The sequence below is a fragment of the Sinohyriopsis cumingii genome, chromosome 7 (assembly GCF_028554795.1).
Source record: "Sinohyriopsis cumingii isolate HCF-2022 chromosome 7, ASM2855479v2, whole genome shotgun sequence".
NCBI classification, from domain to species: Eukaryota; Metazoa; Mollusca; class Bivalvia; order Unionida; family Unionidae; genus Sinohyriopsis; species Sinohyriopsis cumingii.
Window position 1 is genome coordinate 2,424,556 of NC_142967.1, and position 17,315 is coordinate 2,441,870.

Consider the following 17,315-nt stretch of genomic DNA (forward strand, 5'->3'; position numbering starts at 1 on the left):
CCCTCACTGTGATAGTTGTGTTATGGTTGGGATGGGGTGCTCCCAATGTTCTGTCTCAATTATTACAGAAGTCCCACCCAGGCTCGATTTTGTTGGAAGTTAAATTAGTGAAAGATAGATGTACAGCTCCGATCCCCAAGTCAGCAAAGCAGGCGGTTAAATGAATGAATTTTCGAAAATGTGAAATTCAACAAATAACAATTTAATTGCAATTAAATAGTCAAATGATTAAAATTTCCCAAGTACTCTCCTTCCGCTCTACCCTGTGATAGCCTATTACATCTCTTCCTCCCGACTGTCTTCAAATTCATTCTCTCCACCGACTCCTTGATACTCCACCTTCTCAACTTTCTCCTCCTCGACTTCTTTTCCTCCTCCTCCTCCTCATCGACTCTCTCCACCGACTATACTTGTAGACTCCGACCGCTCTGCTAGTCTCACTTACGTATCCTTTCTTAGAGACTCGAGGCTTATCTGAACCGGATGTTCTGTCCCCCAAAAAGCATCCTATGAAAACACTAGGACGGCACAATATTTTCCTTAGCCTTCTCATTTTACACTACACCCAGCCTATCATCAGACAATGGCTATTAAATTTCTTCGGTCACGCATTCATTTACATCGAAATACTCATACGTTCTTGTATGGTAAGACAACGTCGTAATAAAAGCACGGTATCAATTACTTCTTATACATACATCAACAAATTGCGTCACAACAGTACAAATTCATAATCCCATTCTACTAAACAATATCACAACAATCAGACGCATGTCTTTACATTACAACTCATACAAAGTACGCAAATATTAAAATATCCGTGCTTTGATATATCAATACATCCATATTAATTAATCTTACACACTTCAACCATTTTCTAAATTCACAGTTCAAGCATGTATAAATTCTAACATATCACATGAATAAATACGCTAGTTTACTACGAATTAACCTACTAGAGAATGACAAAATTAAATCTGACAACAAGATATCAATCTACATAATTCTCTACATAATCTTCAAACTCATTTCTCAAATACGCTTGTAAATTAAACAGCTCAAAGGTAATTCTAATAATTCTACATACTAACGATCTTATTAATAAAGTATACATACTACACATAATTACAATTGCAATGTCGTAATATGCTGAAAAAAATCGAACAAATAACTTACTGATCTTTACGAAGCTTTGTTTTCCTTTAGAATCTCCTAACTTTTACCTCCAGATTGCTAGTGGCTTCCTCGGAGTACCTATATTGCTCAACAATCTTCCTAGGCGATACCAAATTTTCGCTTGTTATTTAGAAGTTATAATTCGGATCTAAATTTTATCACAATTCCGATTGGGTATCGCTTTGAGCCGATAAAGTCAAACTTAGCGGACAATGTCCTTCTCACTGTCTGTCCACGTGGGGACGGATTTAGAACACGTCCCTGTCCGTCTCGCAGTTCCTCTAATCTTAGGACTAAGCTGTAACACATAGATGGGAAGTCACTCGATCTAACGCCTGTGCGGATCCAAGATGCCGGATCTTCTCTCTGGTCACGGTAACCTTGCGTAAGAGATTAACTCTAGTCTGCGGCAGTGTTTAGAACTCAAACCATGACTTGTAACAATACCTAAGTTTATACACGACTTACGAACTGGGGCTGAGGAAACGTGACAAAGGGCTTCAACCAGTTCAGCATCATTCTAGTGAAGACGCTGGGGACATTCTAGAATCCGAACGGCATGACACTGAAGCCTACAACTTCCTACCTAAGCTATTAATGTAAAAAGCAGGGTAACTCTGAGTGGGATGCCAACACCTAGGAAATATATTTATCAGAGAGGGTCTGGAAACACAAGAAACGTGAAACTATTAAGTAGTCTAGAACAATTATGTAGAATTCAAATATTGTTGTTTTTGTTGTGGGGTTTAACGCCATTTTCAGCACACGATAGGTTATATATGGCGGCCAGTATTAATGGTGGAGGAAGAACCCGGGAAAACCACAGAAAGAACCACCGACCCAAGAGAAGCTACTGGCAAGCTTTCTCACATACCCACATTGGCTAAATCTTAGACTCGAACCGACGCAGACAGAGGTGAGATGGCAGTGATCCGTAACGACGAGCGCTTTAGACCACTCGGCCACTCGGGACCCCGAATTCAAATGTAAAACAACTGCTCTCTTGAAAATCTTAGGCAACTATTATATACAAACGACATAATAGATAATAACATTTACTCTGAAATTATACATTTCATCAGTACAATTAAGAAAACCGTAAGCAATGATACATAGTAAGCCTAGAGGTCCTCACACAATTTATTTATATTTATTAATTTCTAAAAAAAGATTCTTTTTTTATAATTTTTTTTAATTTCTAAAATAGTTTTACAATTTTGTTTTCTTTCTAACACGACCTATCTATTAGTGAAGAGAGGTCGGCTTAAACATTACTAATAAAATAACACACTAAGAAACTTATTAAATACCTCATAGACTCTAACATATCAAAACAATGATAGGAACTAAAAGTCGAGTCACACCAAAGACTTATTAAAATGGTGCTAACAGCTGCCTCGCTAGACGCTCAACATTAAGAGATTAGTTTTAGGACTGTTCGGCCTGGTGTCAGCATAATGTGACTGGGTGGGACATCATGCTAAATATCTGCAGCATGATGCCCCAGTGGTAGACATCACTATAAACTGCCACACAGCAGACATCGTAGTGATATGACTGCATTTTTTTAAAGCTACGTTAAAAGTCCAAATCACACACACACACACACACACACACACACACACACACACAAAGTACGTACACAATGGGATAGGGATTTGCTTTACCGATTAAGGAGCAAATGGAACAAATTGAATCAGGTCACAATTAATAGTTCCGGTTCAAACAAATGGAATCAGGTCACAATTAATAGTTCTGGTTCAGTACTCACGAATGTAGTTCTAGTCTAGTTTTAGAATATATTTTTCCTGTCTCATTTTGGTGATGATAGAAGAGTTAGATTTATGAATTTTTGGTAGGGATTTAAAGGTAATTGCTTATTCTTGAGAATATGAGCTCAGGGTGTGGTTGTCTTTGTGTATTTCGGCGACAGTGCACAGTGAGTAAAGAGGCCTTGGTGATGATCCGGAAGTGAAATCTGTGTTCTGTTTACATGCTGCTGTTTTTATATTCCAGCTTCTCAAAACAATGCAGGTGACCCTTTGACACGAACTTCACCGTGAAATCATCTTTGAAGGTATTTTAGATTAACATATGATTTGTATTGATTGTTACACAGTGGAAAGGTCAGTACTGAGAAACAAATGTAGAGAATGTATAGTAAAATTAATTGTGTTCTATGTCCAAATGATGGTACGATGCCTAATCTACGTGGCTCACGCGAGTTAGCACGGCTCGTACAAAGGTACAGTCAATATAAAGAACATTCCGACAACACAAAAGCGGAGGCACATTTACACTTTACTAATAGTACGAAGTATAATATGCACAACATACATGCACTAAGCAATATAAATATTTATTTTGTTTCCTTTTTATTTTATTCTTCCAGCTTTCTACTTCCTTTATCTATTTTACACCCATCTCGATCACATTAGATAGGACATGAGTCATGGGAATGAAGGAATTGGCTTTAGCGTGTGAACAAGAGACACAAGAGTCACATGCCACCGTCACATGCTAATACCGAACTTCCCTAGCTGAAATTTTTATTTATTTTATTAAATAGGAATTCTTATAATTAGAGACAACTCTCTCTCTCTCTCTCTCTCTCTCTCTCTCTCTCTCTCTCTCTCTATATATATATATATATATATATATATATATATATATATATATATATATATATATTAGGACAGAACGTTTTAGTACAAGTACCAAGATTGAAGATTGAAATTTTCTCTAAATTGTATTAAGAGTAAGTTTTGATTAAATTGTATTAGAAGTAAATTGATAAATTATATTGGAAGCAATTTTCTGCTAAAATATATAGAGATTGAATCCATTTATTTGTGTTACAATTATATACTAGTATTCAACAAAGATTACGCTATTATGATGAAGTACGAACCGTGTTATACATACATTGCCTGTATCTCAGACTCAGCAAAAAGTACATTCATTAGGTTACGTGAATAGACGAGCTAGACAGATTCCATAGATTTTTCTAGAGGGCAAATGTGCTGATCTTGCAGAAGTACCTACATAATAATGTACATAGACCTAGACGATAATCTGTAAGAGACTACGAAGCCTCACTTGAGATTCTGGCCTTCGCAAGGAGCTAGGAGCGCGCCATATTTGGCGTTGTCTTCAGAAACTGGTATAAAAACCCCAGCCACGGGCCGACACCAGTTTTGCTGGCCAGAACCTCAAACAGGCTTTGTCTTTTGCAGGTAAGATAACCGTCTATGTACAGTTTTTCATAGTATAAGACTTTTTAGTGTTATAAGAATTTTTAGTGTCATAAGAATTTTTAGTGTTATAAGAATTTTTAGTGTTAAGATGTTAACCTAACATCAGTATCTTTAAACATTAGATAATTTTAATATTTCTTTGCTATTCTTTAATATAATGTATCGGAAAGTTTAATTGTTTGAAGAACTCATATTTACTTATAATTATATTATTGATTATAGTAAAAGTAACGTTCGCTACCAACTTCATACTCAGTAATGGTTAATTTGGAAATAAAATACTCTTTAAATAATAGAGTTGAATATGCTGACATTTTAGAATAAATTCAGTAAAATATATTTCAATTACGGTATTAGTCTGAAATATTGAATTTTAGATTCTTTTGCTATTGTGAATTTATTCGATATTTAATCATCTGTATTACATTCTAAACGGCGGATATTATACAAGTATAATGTTGGTAAGTGAAAGAATATCGTAGTTTTATATGCATTTCTTATATCCGTAAATTGAGCTTGTGTAGTTTGATATTGAAATGTAAGTTTATATGTTGAGTATTTCAATAAAGTTTTGCTGGCCAGAAACTCAAGCAGGCTTTGTCTTTTGCAGCTCGATCCCGAGTACCTTCAATTCCCCAAGAATGTAGTCACGTCTTCATCATCGAGTGACACTTACATCAAATGACTTGAACTTCCTTTCTTTTCTCTCTCTCTCTCTCTCTCTCTCTCTCTCTCTCTCTCTCGGAATTGAGAACGGATTGACTTATAGTTTACGAAGCAAAACTCTTCGTAAAAGCTGGTGGAGAAAGAACAAAACAATTCGTAAAAGTTGGAGGAGAATAGAACGAAGTGAAGATAACATGGATAAAGTGTCACCCCGCATAATGAGGATTCACGAGATAGACTCGCGCCAAAACTTTTGCGACCATCAGATGTCACGCCGCCCAGCTACGCTACATGAACTCCGGAACGATTTGACAACTCTTCTGTGATTTTCGTACTTTTCGCACACAAGAAGGGTTTGTTCTGAAACATCAGCGCCAGAAACATTACAAAGGCAACGAACATATTACAAGTATACATTGCCGGTGAGAATTCTTCTTGCAGTAACACCTGAAATTCCAGACATGTCGAATGCATACTATACATAGTCCAGCCCCGAAGTCGAGCTACCTACAACCCAGTCTGAAATACATCTATCCATGCCAAAAACAGATTTCCATGGGTCCAACAGCGACATCTCCGCCAGGCCCCAAGTCAACGACAGTAGCAACGACAGTTTCCTTTCCAGTGATAGTGACTCGAACTTTTACAATTTGAACTCGTTCTATATTAAAGACAATAAGTGTATTGTTTAATAATTCATTTAATACACAATTTGTTTCATAAGGAGAATATTTCTGGACTGTGGTAATTCTCACACAGGTATGTTTTTGCTATACCATATTTTGTATCTTGAATTACAAAACAATACAAGGTCAGTCCGTTAATTTCAAAATATTTCCAAACAAAATGATCTAATTTATGCTGTATTTAATGTCTTATTTAGTAACAGTAACACTTTCTATATACCTACTTCAGTAACATTCATCGCGTTAGCTAAGGTTTCCACTACAGAGAGTGAATGAACCTACCGACTTTAACTTGCATTCCAGACTAAGCTTTTACATCAAACCTGTTCGTACTGAAATCTGAAACCACCGTATACACGTTTCGTGGCCTACACATATAACAATGTCTTACCGTATTCGCTTATCTTAGGGAGAATTGTAATTTCCGCCTAACCGTCTCAAACTTATTGATGCAGACGTTTATTGTGTCAGCCCAATGGGGTTCGATAATGTTATTGAGAGTTTTCTCGTATGTTTTTATACGAATCGTATGAATGTATATCTTATGGTATTGTGTCACGGCGATAACGCCATAGAAACGGCTCTAATGCCTTCAAACCAGTCAGAAGAGGTGCTACCTTCACTGGTTAGGCAACATCGATTGATGTTGTCGTGTAGTTCATTATATATGTATGCTGAAATGATAAATTAGTCAAAGTGTCGAAGCGATTACTCGAAACCTAGTTTTCCGCGTTGATCAGCTCTCATAAGACATGAGCAGCTATTGGCCTACATACGGCCAACTTCTGCGTCTACTTTGTTTGAAACGATAACGGCGATACATTCTCTTTGCTACATCACAGGTAACTTCGGTAATACACGCCCATTTCAAAGTTGTACTTGACCACACCAACCAGTGTACAATTACAATGATATATTATAATGATATTTTCACTTTTGCTCTATGTTAGATACGATTTCTATTTGATACATACGCAGGTCAAGGGTTGATTGCAAGTGAATAGACGTTATGGTTATAAGGTAGGACATAACAGTATTAAATGGGGATACCCTAGCGACAATGGGAATTAGCATTACAGAGACCCCTGGGACACTCTGGCGACAATGGAAAATTAACATGGAGAAAAATCGTGGGACACTCTGGCGACAAGGGAAATTAACATGGGAAATAGATTTTGGGACTGTTGAGCGACAAGGGGAAATTAACATTGGAAATAGATTTTGGGACTGTTGAGCGACAAGGGGAATTTAACATGGGAATAAATCGTGGGACTGTCTAGCGTCAAGGGCAATTGAACATGGGAATAAATCGTGGGACTGTCTAGCGTCAAGGGGAATTTAACATATGGAAATTGAACATGGTGGGTCTGTATAGCGTCAAGGGGAATTGAACATGGTGGGATTGTCTAGGGACAATGATGGTAGAGGGTCAAACACAACAGAGACCGAAACATACATACACTAGTACAAGCGTGAGATTTATATATAAAGCATTACCAAGACCTGAAACCTTGCTGGGGTGTTCAAAAATTTGCATAATTGTAATGATGCTATAAATAGCCATAATCAAGGAAATGCTCAACGACAAAATGGATGTGACTAAAAGTAACGCTAAAATGACGAAATTGTCCCAGAATTTAAAGGAAAATAAACATATCCCCGAAAATTAAGTTACAATAGTTTAGACTAAAATGGATAAAAATAGTAACTACTTACAATATCAACTTCTGTGACGATCGTGGATAAATACCTATGTATCTATAATCAGCTGAAATTCCTATGAAATCCCACTATCTATTTATAGCTCCAACTTGTGGGTTTTTCCTTTGGAAAATCCCACTATCTTTTTATAGCCTCAGCTTGAGTGACGTTCCTGTTTATGAATTCTAGTATATATGTATAGCTACAAAATGTGGAAATCCCCAAGTCGATATTTATAGTCTCAAAATTTTCAGTGACGTCACTGTACTGAACACTAGGGGATAAATGGCAACAGTGTTGCAAGTGGCTGACCTGAATACGCGCTACTGTAGGTAGGTAGGTAGAGTGTATCTGATAGGGATAAAGTGAGTTTTATAGGGACAAACAGAGACCAATACACACACACACAACATACGCGCGCAGACTCACACACACACACACACACACACACACACACACACACACACACACAGAAGGGAAGAGGAAAAAACAAACCCCAAAATATACTATCCACACTCGGGAGGAAGAAAAAAAAAACAACCAAATATACGATCTACACAACGTACGCGAACAAACACACACACACACACACACAACATACGCGCGCAGACTCACACACACACACACACACACACACACACACACACACACACAGAGGGAAGAGGAAAAAACAAACCCCAAATATACTATCCACACTCGGGAGGAAAAAAAAACAACCAAATATACGATCTACACAACGTACGCGAACAAACACACACACACACACACACACACAACATACGCGCGCAGACTCACACACACACACACACACACACACAGAGGGAAGAGGAAAAAACAAACCCCAAATATACTATCCACACTCGGGAGGAAGAAAAACAAACAACCAAATATACGATCTACACAATGTACGCGAACACACACACACACACACACACACACACACACACACACACACACACAGAGGGAAGAGGAAAAAACAAACCCCAAATATACTATCAACACAGAAGGGAGATAATACAAACCCCAAATAAACTATCCACACAAACGTACGCGAACGCATACAAACCCAAAATATACTATCCACACAACGTCGCTAACGCATACAAACTCCAAATATGCTATCCAGACTCGGGAGGAAGAAGAAAAAACAACCAAATATACGATCTACACAACGTACGCGAACACACACACACACACACACACACACACACACACACACACACACACAGAGGGAAGAGGAAAAAACAAACCCCAAATATACTATCAACACAGAAGGGGGATAATACAAACCCCAAATAAACTATCCACACAAACGTACGCGAACGCATACAAACCCCAAATACACTATCAACACAGAAGGGAGATAATACAAACCCCAAATAAACTATCCACACAAACGTACGCGAACGCATACAAACCCCAAATACACTATCAACACAGAAGGGAGATAATGCAAACCCCAAATAAACTATCCACACAAACGTACGCGAACGCATACAAACCCCAAATATACTATCCACACAACGTCGCTAACGCATACAAACCGCAAATATACTATCCATACTCGGGAGGAAGAAGAAGAAAAACAACCAAATATGCGATCTACACAACGTACGCGAACACACACACACACACACGCACACCACAGAGGGAAGAAGAAGAAAACCATTATACACTATCCACACGCAGTGAAGAAATAACCCTTTATATATATACTATCAACAGAGAGTGAAGAAAATAACCCATTATATTCCATCAACACAGAGTGAAGAAGAAAAAGTTTTTTGAAAGCACCTAAGCCCTCACCTGCAATGACCAACTCTGCCAAACACCTACACCCCACCCACCCCCACTCCCAACACTACAAAACCCATTTAACCCGTTATTTTATGGCATCAGTGTGTGATTTAGGAAACATCAAGACACAAAATGATGGACGAATAGACTGACTATTGTTTACGGACTTGCATGCCTAAAGAGCGTGCGTGAAGGAAAACATCCTTCCATTTCAATTCTAACTAAAACATGATCCAGAGGGATAGAGAGAGGTGAAAGAGCACAATTTCATAAAGTGTGAGTAAAAACAAAACACGCCATCCTTATTATACAATGTCAAGACCAAGAGACACTTACGTTTTCTTTCTGGTCTATTCTCTTTTAGAAGGTAGTATGAAATTTCACATCAGGGCCAACGCATCGGCTCACATTGTCAATTTTTCCATTTCCATGTTTTTACTGGCACAAGTTCTTCATCATCTTCAATTTCTTCTTCTTCTGAATCCCTCTTCTCTGTTTCGTCTTGTTTTTGTTTCTTCTCTTTTCTCGTAGGGCACTCTGAATTCCAGTGTCCTTTCTCCTGACAACGATATTAGGTATCTTGACTTTTGTCTCTCTTTCTTAGACGAAGCAGGTATTCTGGAGACAAATACCCATTTACCTTTGCAGATATAGCAAACTTCATTAGCACTTACACACTTTCGTATGACTCTCATCAAATCAACGACCAAAAGAGTAAGTTTTGTTGCCACTTTCGCATGTGAATTATGCTTTCGTATGACTTTTAGCAAATATTTGACCAGCAGGTCGATCTGTGCTGACTCTTCCATCTTCTTGATCGTTTGAGAGCGGAATGAATACTCTGACGCTAAGACACTCTCCTTATATACATGGACCTGCTGCGTATGAAACCTAGTCAAATGTAATTTTGCAATAAGATGAAACGATTTCATTGAGGAAGTAAAAAGCAATGATGTACCGTATCGCCTCACACAAAACCTGAAGTTTTAGTTCAAATCCGTGTCAGCGATTTCGAAGACGACATAACTGAGCTTTAATCAATGCTCTCCAATTATGCCACAAAACCACGAGTCCTGATTCACGCCAAAAGAAATTTCGTTCGGTCCATAAAATATAGTATCACATCTGAGAAATGCAAAAACGAACTTCCAGAAAACTGAGAACGACGGCTTACACCTACAACGTAAATGTGTGAGTTCAAGTAGTGCGTAAAACTTAGTCAAATTAGATTTTTATAGTCAAGACGAAGCGATCTCTTTTCGAAGAAGAAAGCAGACACCAAGCGACAATGGCGATCCGTGTCACACAACACTTTTCAAAATGTATATTATCAGAGGTTTGTTCTAGCGATCTGCACGGTTAAATTAAATGTTGATGTATTTTGCAATAAGACGGACACAATTTCCATGGGATCGCCCATGGTACGATTGTTCGTGCATTAGTTTAATTTTTAAAAATATTTTTTTATATAAATCGCCTATAGGATAGACCCAGTAAAGCATGGCCATTCTCGTCACTGTCTGAATAGCTACTCAAGTCAATTCGAAGCGAACGCGGTAAGAAAATAAGTATAGCCAATGAAATGGCTTACAACGGGTGATGCATTGTTTTGTTCTAGGGCTGTGTGGCATAATAATCCCTATGTTCTTGCGTTGTTACCATTACAGTGCAGACAGACTGAAATGTGAACTTACAAGCCCTCTTTGTGTGTGTTGTACCATTTCCTCTTACCACATCAAAATACTGAGCGTCACAGTATTGGTTCGCGTTTTCAAGCTGACCATTTTTTTATATCTCACTTAAACATTTCGACATAAACACTCACATCGGTAGAGTCAGAACAGACGTGTTACAGTATTGAGGGGCATGCTATCTTTTCTTTTTCAAACTAATAAATTTGGGGTTTGTATGAAGTAAAGAACCGAAAGTACAGTGAAACTCAAGGATGATGACCCAATCTGTCTGTCTATTGATGCGTGTATTTACTTAAGAAGAAATATGACCTCTAAAACACAAAAAGATACGGCAAGCGTGATTAGATTAAACACAACGATGTTTTCCTTCACGCCCGTGTAATTTAGAGTTTCAATCGTCTTTGAAGACAAACTTGGTCTCCTTTTGTAGGGCTTGAAATAATAAAAAAACTGAAAAATCTTAAGCACTTTGCTATAGATAATTTCATCAACAGACCAAACAACATAAATACCGTTACAACAATAGAAAGCCTTAAATCTTCTATCAAAAAGAAATGCATGAAAAAAATTAAAGATTAACGATAACTAACCAATGAAACCGAATTTAACAAAGGCAATGACATGTGAAGAAATGCCTCTCACTTTGGAAAGGTAGGCGAATGTACTCTGTCATGCACCGTCAACTTGAAAAAAATTATAAACAGAGAGAAACCTGAATTCAAAATTCAGTTGTTTCTTTTTCTTCAAAATTATTTCGTTTCTTTTTTCTTTCTTTTTTTTTTGGAACAAATCTAAGCACTAATATAGAGTGGAAAAGGGAAAATGCACGGTGCATGACAGAGTACATTCGCCTACCTTTCCAAAGTGAGAGGCATTTCTTCACATGTCATTGCCTTTGTTAAATTCGGTTTCATTGGTTAGTTATCGTTAATCTTTAATTTTTTTCATGCATTTCTTTTTGATAGAAGATTTAAGGCTTTCTATTGTTGTAACGGTATTTATGTTGTTTGGTCTGTTGATGAAATTATCTATAGCAAAGTGCTTAAGATTTTTCAGTTTTTTTATTATTTCAAGCCCTACAAAAGGAGACCAAGTTTGTCTTCAAAGACGATTGAAACTCTAAATTACACGGGCGTGAAGGAAAACATCGTTGTGTTTAATCTAATCACGCTTGCCGTATCTTTTTGTGTTTTAGAGGTCATATTTCTTCTTAAGTAAATACACGCATCAATAGACAGACAGATTGGGTCATCATCCTTGAGTTTCACTGTACTTTCGGTTCTTTACTTCATACAAACCCCAAATTTATTAGTTTGAAAAAGAAAAGATAGCATGCCCCTCAATACTGTAACACGTCTGTTCTGACTCTACCGATGTGAGTGTTTATGTCGAAATGTTTAAGTGAGATATAAAAAAATGGTCAGCTTGAAAACGCGAACCAATACTGTGACGCTCAGTATTTTGATGTGGTAAGAGGAAATGGTACAACACACACAAAGAGGGCTTGTAAGTTCACATTTCAGTCTGTCTGCACTGTAATGGTAACAACGCAAGAACATAGGGATTATTATGCCACACAGCCCTAGAACAAAACAATGCATCACCCGTTGTAAGCCATTTCATTGGCTATACTTATTTTCTTACCGCGTTCGCTTCGAATTGACTTGAGTAGCTATTCAGACAGTGACGAGAATGGCCATGCTTTACTGGGTCTATCCTATAGGCGATTTATATAAAAAAATATTTTTAAAAATTAAACTAATGCACGAACAATCGTACCATGGGCGATCCCATGGAAATTGTGTCCGTCTTATTGCAAAATACATCAACATTTAATTTAACCGTGCAGATCGCTAGAACAAACCTCTGATAATATACATTTTGAAAAGTGTTGTGTGACACGGATCGCCATTGTCGCTTGGTGTCTGCTTTCTTCTTCGAAAAGAGATCGCTTCGTCTTGACTATAAAAATCTAATTTGACTAAGTTTTACGCACTACTTGAACTCACACATTTACGTTGTAGGTGTAAGCCGTCGTTCTCAGTTTTCTGGAAGTTCGTTTTTGCATTTCTCAGATGTGATACTATATTTTATGGACCGAACGAAATTTCTTTTGGCGTGAATCAGGACTCGTGGTTTTGTGGCATAATTGGAGAGCATTGATTAAAGCTCAGTTATGTCGTCTTCGAAATCGCTGACACGGATTTGAACTAAAACTTCAGGTTTTGTGTGAGGCGATACGGTACATCATTGCTTTTTACTTCCTCAATGAAATCGTTTCATCTTATTGCAAAATTACATTTGACTAGGTTTCATACGCAGCAGGTCCATGTATATAAGGAGAGTGTCTTAGCGTCAGAGTATTCATTCCGCTCTCAAACGATCAAGAAGATGGAAGAGTCAGCACAGATCGACCTGCTGGTCAAATATTTGCTAAAAGTCATACGAAAGCATAATTCACATGCGAAAGTGGCAACAAAACTTACTCTTTTGGTCGTTGATTTGATGAGAGTCATACGAAAGTGTGTAAGTGCTAATGAAGTTTGCTATATCTGCAAAGGTAAATGGGTATTTGTCTCCAGAATACCTGCTTCGTCTAAGAAAGAGAGACAAAAGTCAAGATACCTAATATCGTTGTCAGGAGAAAGGACACTGGAATTCAGAGTGCCCTACGAGAAAAGAGAAGAAACAAAAACAAGACGAAACAGAGAAGAGGGATTCAGAAGAAGAAGAAATTGAAGATGATGAAGAACTTGTGCCAGTAAAAACATGGAAATGGAAAAATTGACAATGTGAGCCGATGCGTTGGCCCTGATGTGAAATTTCATACTACCTTCTAAAAGAGAATAGACCAGAAAGAAAACGTAAGTGTCTCTTGGTCTTGACATTGTATAATAAGGATGGCGTGTTTTGTTTTTACTCACACTTTATGAAATTGTGCTCTTTCACCTCTCTCTATCCCTCTGGATCATGTTTTAGTTAGAATTGAAATGGAAGGATGTTTTCCTTCACGCACGCTCTTTAGGCATGCAAGTCCGTAAACAATAGTCAGTCTATTCGTCCATCATTTTGTGTCTTGATGTTTCCTAAATCACACACTGATGCCATAAAATAACGGGTTAAATGGGTTTTGTAGTGTTGGGAGTGGGGGTGGGTGGGGTGTAGGTGTTTGGCAGAGTTGGTCATTGCAGGTGAGGGCTTAGGTGCTTTCAAAAAACTTTTTCTTCTTCACTCTGTGTTGATGGAATATAATGGGTTATTTTCTTCACTCTCTGTTGATAGTATATATATAAAGGGTTATTTCTTCACTGCGTGTGGATAGTGTATAATGGTTTTCTTCTTCTTCCCTCTGTGGTGTGCGTGTGTGTGTGTGTGTGTGTGTTCGCGTACGTTGTGTAGATCGCATATTTGGTTGTTTTTCTTCTTCTTCCTCCCGAGTGTGGATAGTATATTTGCGGTTTGTATGCGTTAGCGACGTTGTGTGGGTAGTATATTTGGGGTTTGTATGCGTTCGCGTACGTTTGTGTGGATAGTTTATTTGGGGTTTGCATTATCTCCCTTCTGTGTTGATAGTGTATTTGGGGTTTGTATGCGTTCGCGTACGTTTGTGTGGATAGTTTATTTGGGGTTTGTATTATCTCCCTTCTGTGTTGATAGTGTATTTGGGGTTTGTATGCGTTCGCGTACGTTTGTGTGGATAGTTTATTTGGGGTTTGTATTATCTCTCTTCTGTGTTGATAGTATATTTGGGGTTTGTTTTTTCCTCTTCCCTCTGTGTGTGTGTGTGTGTGTGTGTGTGTGTTCGCGTACGTTGTGTAGATCGTATATTTGGTTGTTTTTTCTTCTTCCTACCGAGTGTGGATAGCATATTTGGAGTTTGTATGCGTTAGCGACGTTGTGTGGATAGTATATTTTGGGTTTGTATGCGTTCGCGTACGTTTGTGTGGATAGTTTATTTGGGGTTTGTATTATCTCCTTCTGTGTTGATAGTATATTTGGGGTTTGTATGCGTTCGCGTACGTTTGTGTGGATAGTTTATTTGTGGTTTGTATTATCTCCCTTCTGTGTTGATAGTATATTTGGGGTTTGTTTTTTCCTCTTCCCTCTGTGTGTGTGTGTGTGTGTATGTGTGTGTGTTCGCGTACGTTGTGTAGATCGTATATTTGGTTGTTTTTTTCTTCTTCCTCCCGAGTGTGGATAGTATATTTGGGGTTTGTTTTTTCCTCTTCCCTCTGTGTGTGTGTGTGTGTGTGTGTGTGTGTGTGTGTGTGTGTGAGTGAGTCTGCGCGTGTATGTTGTGTGTGTGTGTGTGTGTGTGTTTGTTCGCGTACGTTGTGTAGATCGTATATTTGGTTGTTTTTTTTCTTCCTCCCGAGTGTGGATAGTATATTTGGGGTTTGTTTTTTCCTCTTCCCTCTGTGTGTGTGTGTGTGAGTCTGCGCGCGTATGTTGTGTGTGTGTGTGTGTGTGTGTGTGTTTGTTCGCGTACGTTGTGTAGATCGTATATTTGGTTGTTTTTTTTTTCTTCCTCCCGAGTGTGGATAGTATATTTTGGGGTTTGTTTTTTCCTCTTCCCTCTGTGTGTGTGTGTGTGTGTGTGTGTGTGTGTGTGTGAGTCTGCGCGCGTATGTTGTGTGTGTGTGTGTGTGTATTGGTCTCTGTTTGTCCCTATAAAACTCACTTTATCCCTATCAGATACACTCTACCTACCTACCTACAGTAGCGCGTATTCAGGTCAGCCACTTGCAACACTGTTGCCATTTATCCCCTAGTGTTCAATACAGTGACGTCACTGAAAATTTTGAGACTATAAATATCGACTTGGGGATTTCCACATTTTGTAGCTATACATATATACTAGAATTCATAAACAGGAACGTCACTCAAGCTGAGGCTATAAAAAGATAGTGGGATTTTCCAAAGGAAAAACCCACAAGTTGGAGCTATAAATAGATAGTGGGATTTCATAGGAATTTCAGCTGATTATAGATACATAGGTATTTATCCACGATCGTCACAGAAGTTGATATTGTAAGTAGTTACTAATTTTATCCATTTTAGTCTAAACCATTGTAACTTAATTTTCGGGGATATGTTTATTTTCCTTTAAATTCTGGGACAATTTCGTCATTTTAGCGTTACTTTTAGTCACATCCATTTTGTCGTTGAGCATTTCCTTGATTATGGCTATTTATAGCATCATTACAATTATGCAAATTTTTGAACACCCCAGCAAGGTTTCAGGTCTTGGTAATGCTTTATATATAAATCTCACGCTTGTACTAGTGTATGTATGTTTCGGTCTCTGTTGTGTTTGACCCTCTACCATCATTGTCCCTAGACAATCCCACCATGTTCAATTCTCCTTGACGCTATACAGACCCACCATGTTCAATTTCCATATGTTAAATTCCCCTTGACGCTAGACAGTCCCACGATTTATTCCCATGTTCAATTGCCCTTGACGCTAGACAGTCCCACGATTTATTCCCATGTTAAATTCCCCTTGTCGCTCAACAGTCCCAAAATCTATTTCCCATGTTAATTTCCCCTTGTCGCTCAACAGTCCCAAAATCTATTTCCCATGTTAATTTCCCTTGTCGCCAGAGTGTCCCACGATTTTTCTCCATGTTAATTTTCCATTGTCGCCAGAGTGTCCCAGGGGTCTCTGTAATGCTAATTCCCATTGTCGCTAGGGTATCCCCATTTACTACTCATAACACAACAATTAAAATTGTTACTTTCCTTATTCTTGGCTAATACCAAATTCTTATGACATTCTTTTCGCAACCATTTTTACTTCATTGTTTCTGTTATTTCTTTGTTGATATTATCTATGCAGTAGGAAGATAAACTCAATATCGGCTCACTAGTACTATCCATGAGAACGGAATTCATTTCAGCACACTTGGCTGGAGCAAAATAATAACCGTAGTCACCCAAAAATATGTTATGCTGATGTTACACAGAGTAAATTCTTTATAAAAAAAATAACAAAAAAAAAGAGTAAAATAACATTTAAAAAAAGAAAAGAAAATTAAAGATAACAAGAACTGCATGTTAATATTAGTGTTATAATTATTTAATAAGCCTAGTAGAAGAAGTAGATTGCGTATAATTCTACTGAGTATTTTTCAGTGCTTTTTCTCATTGTAATTTTGTATTTTACTGAATATTTTGCAGTGTTTTTTCTCTCAATTGTACCCTTTGATATTTTATGAATAGTTGCATTGTTTTTCTCATTGTATATTTTGTATTTTACTCTATATTTGCAGTGTTCTTCGCATGTATTTTTGAATTTACAATATATCTCACGACGTTTTATTATTGAATGTCCT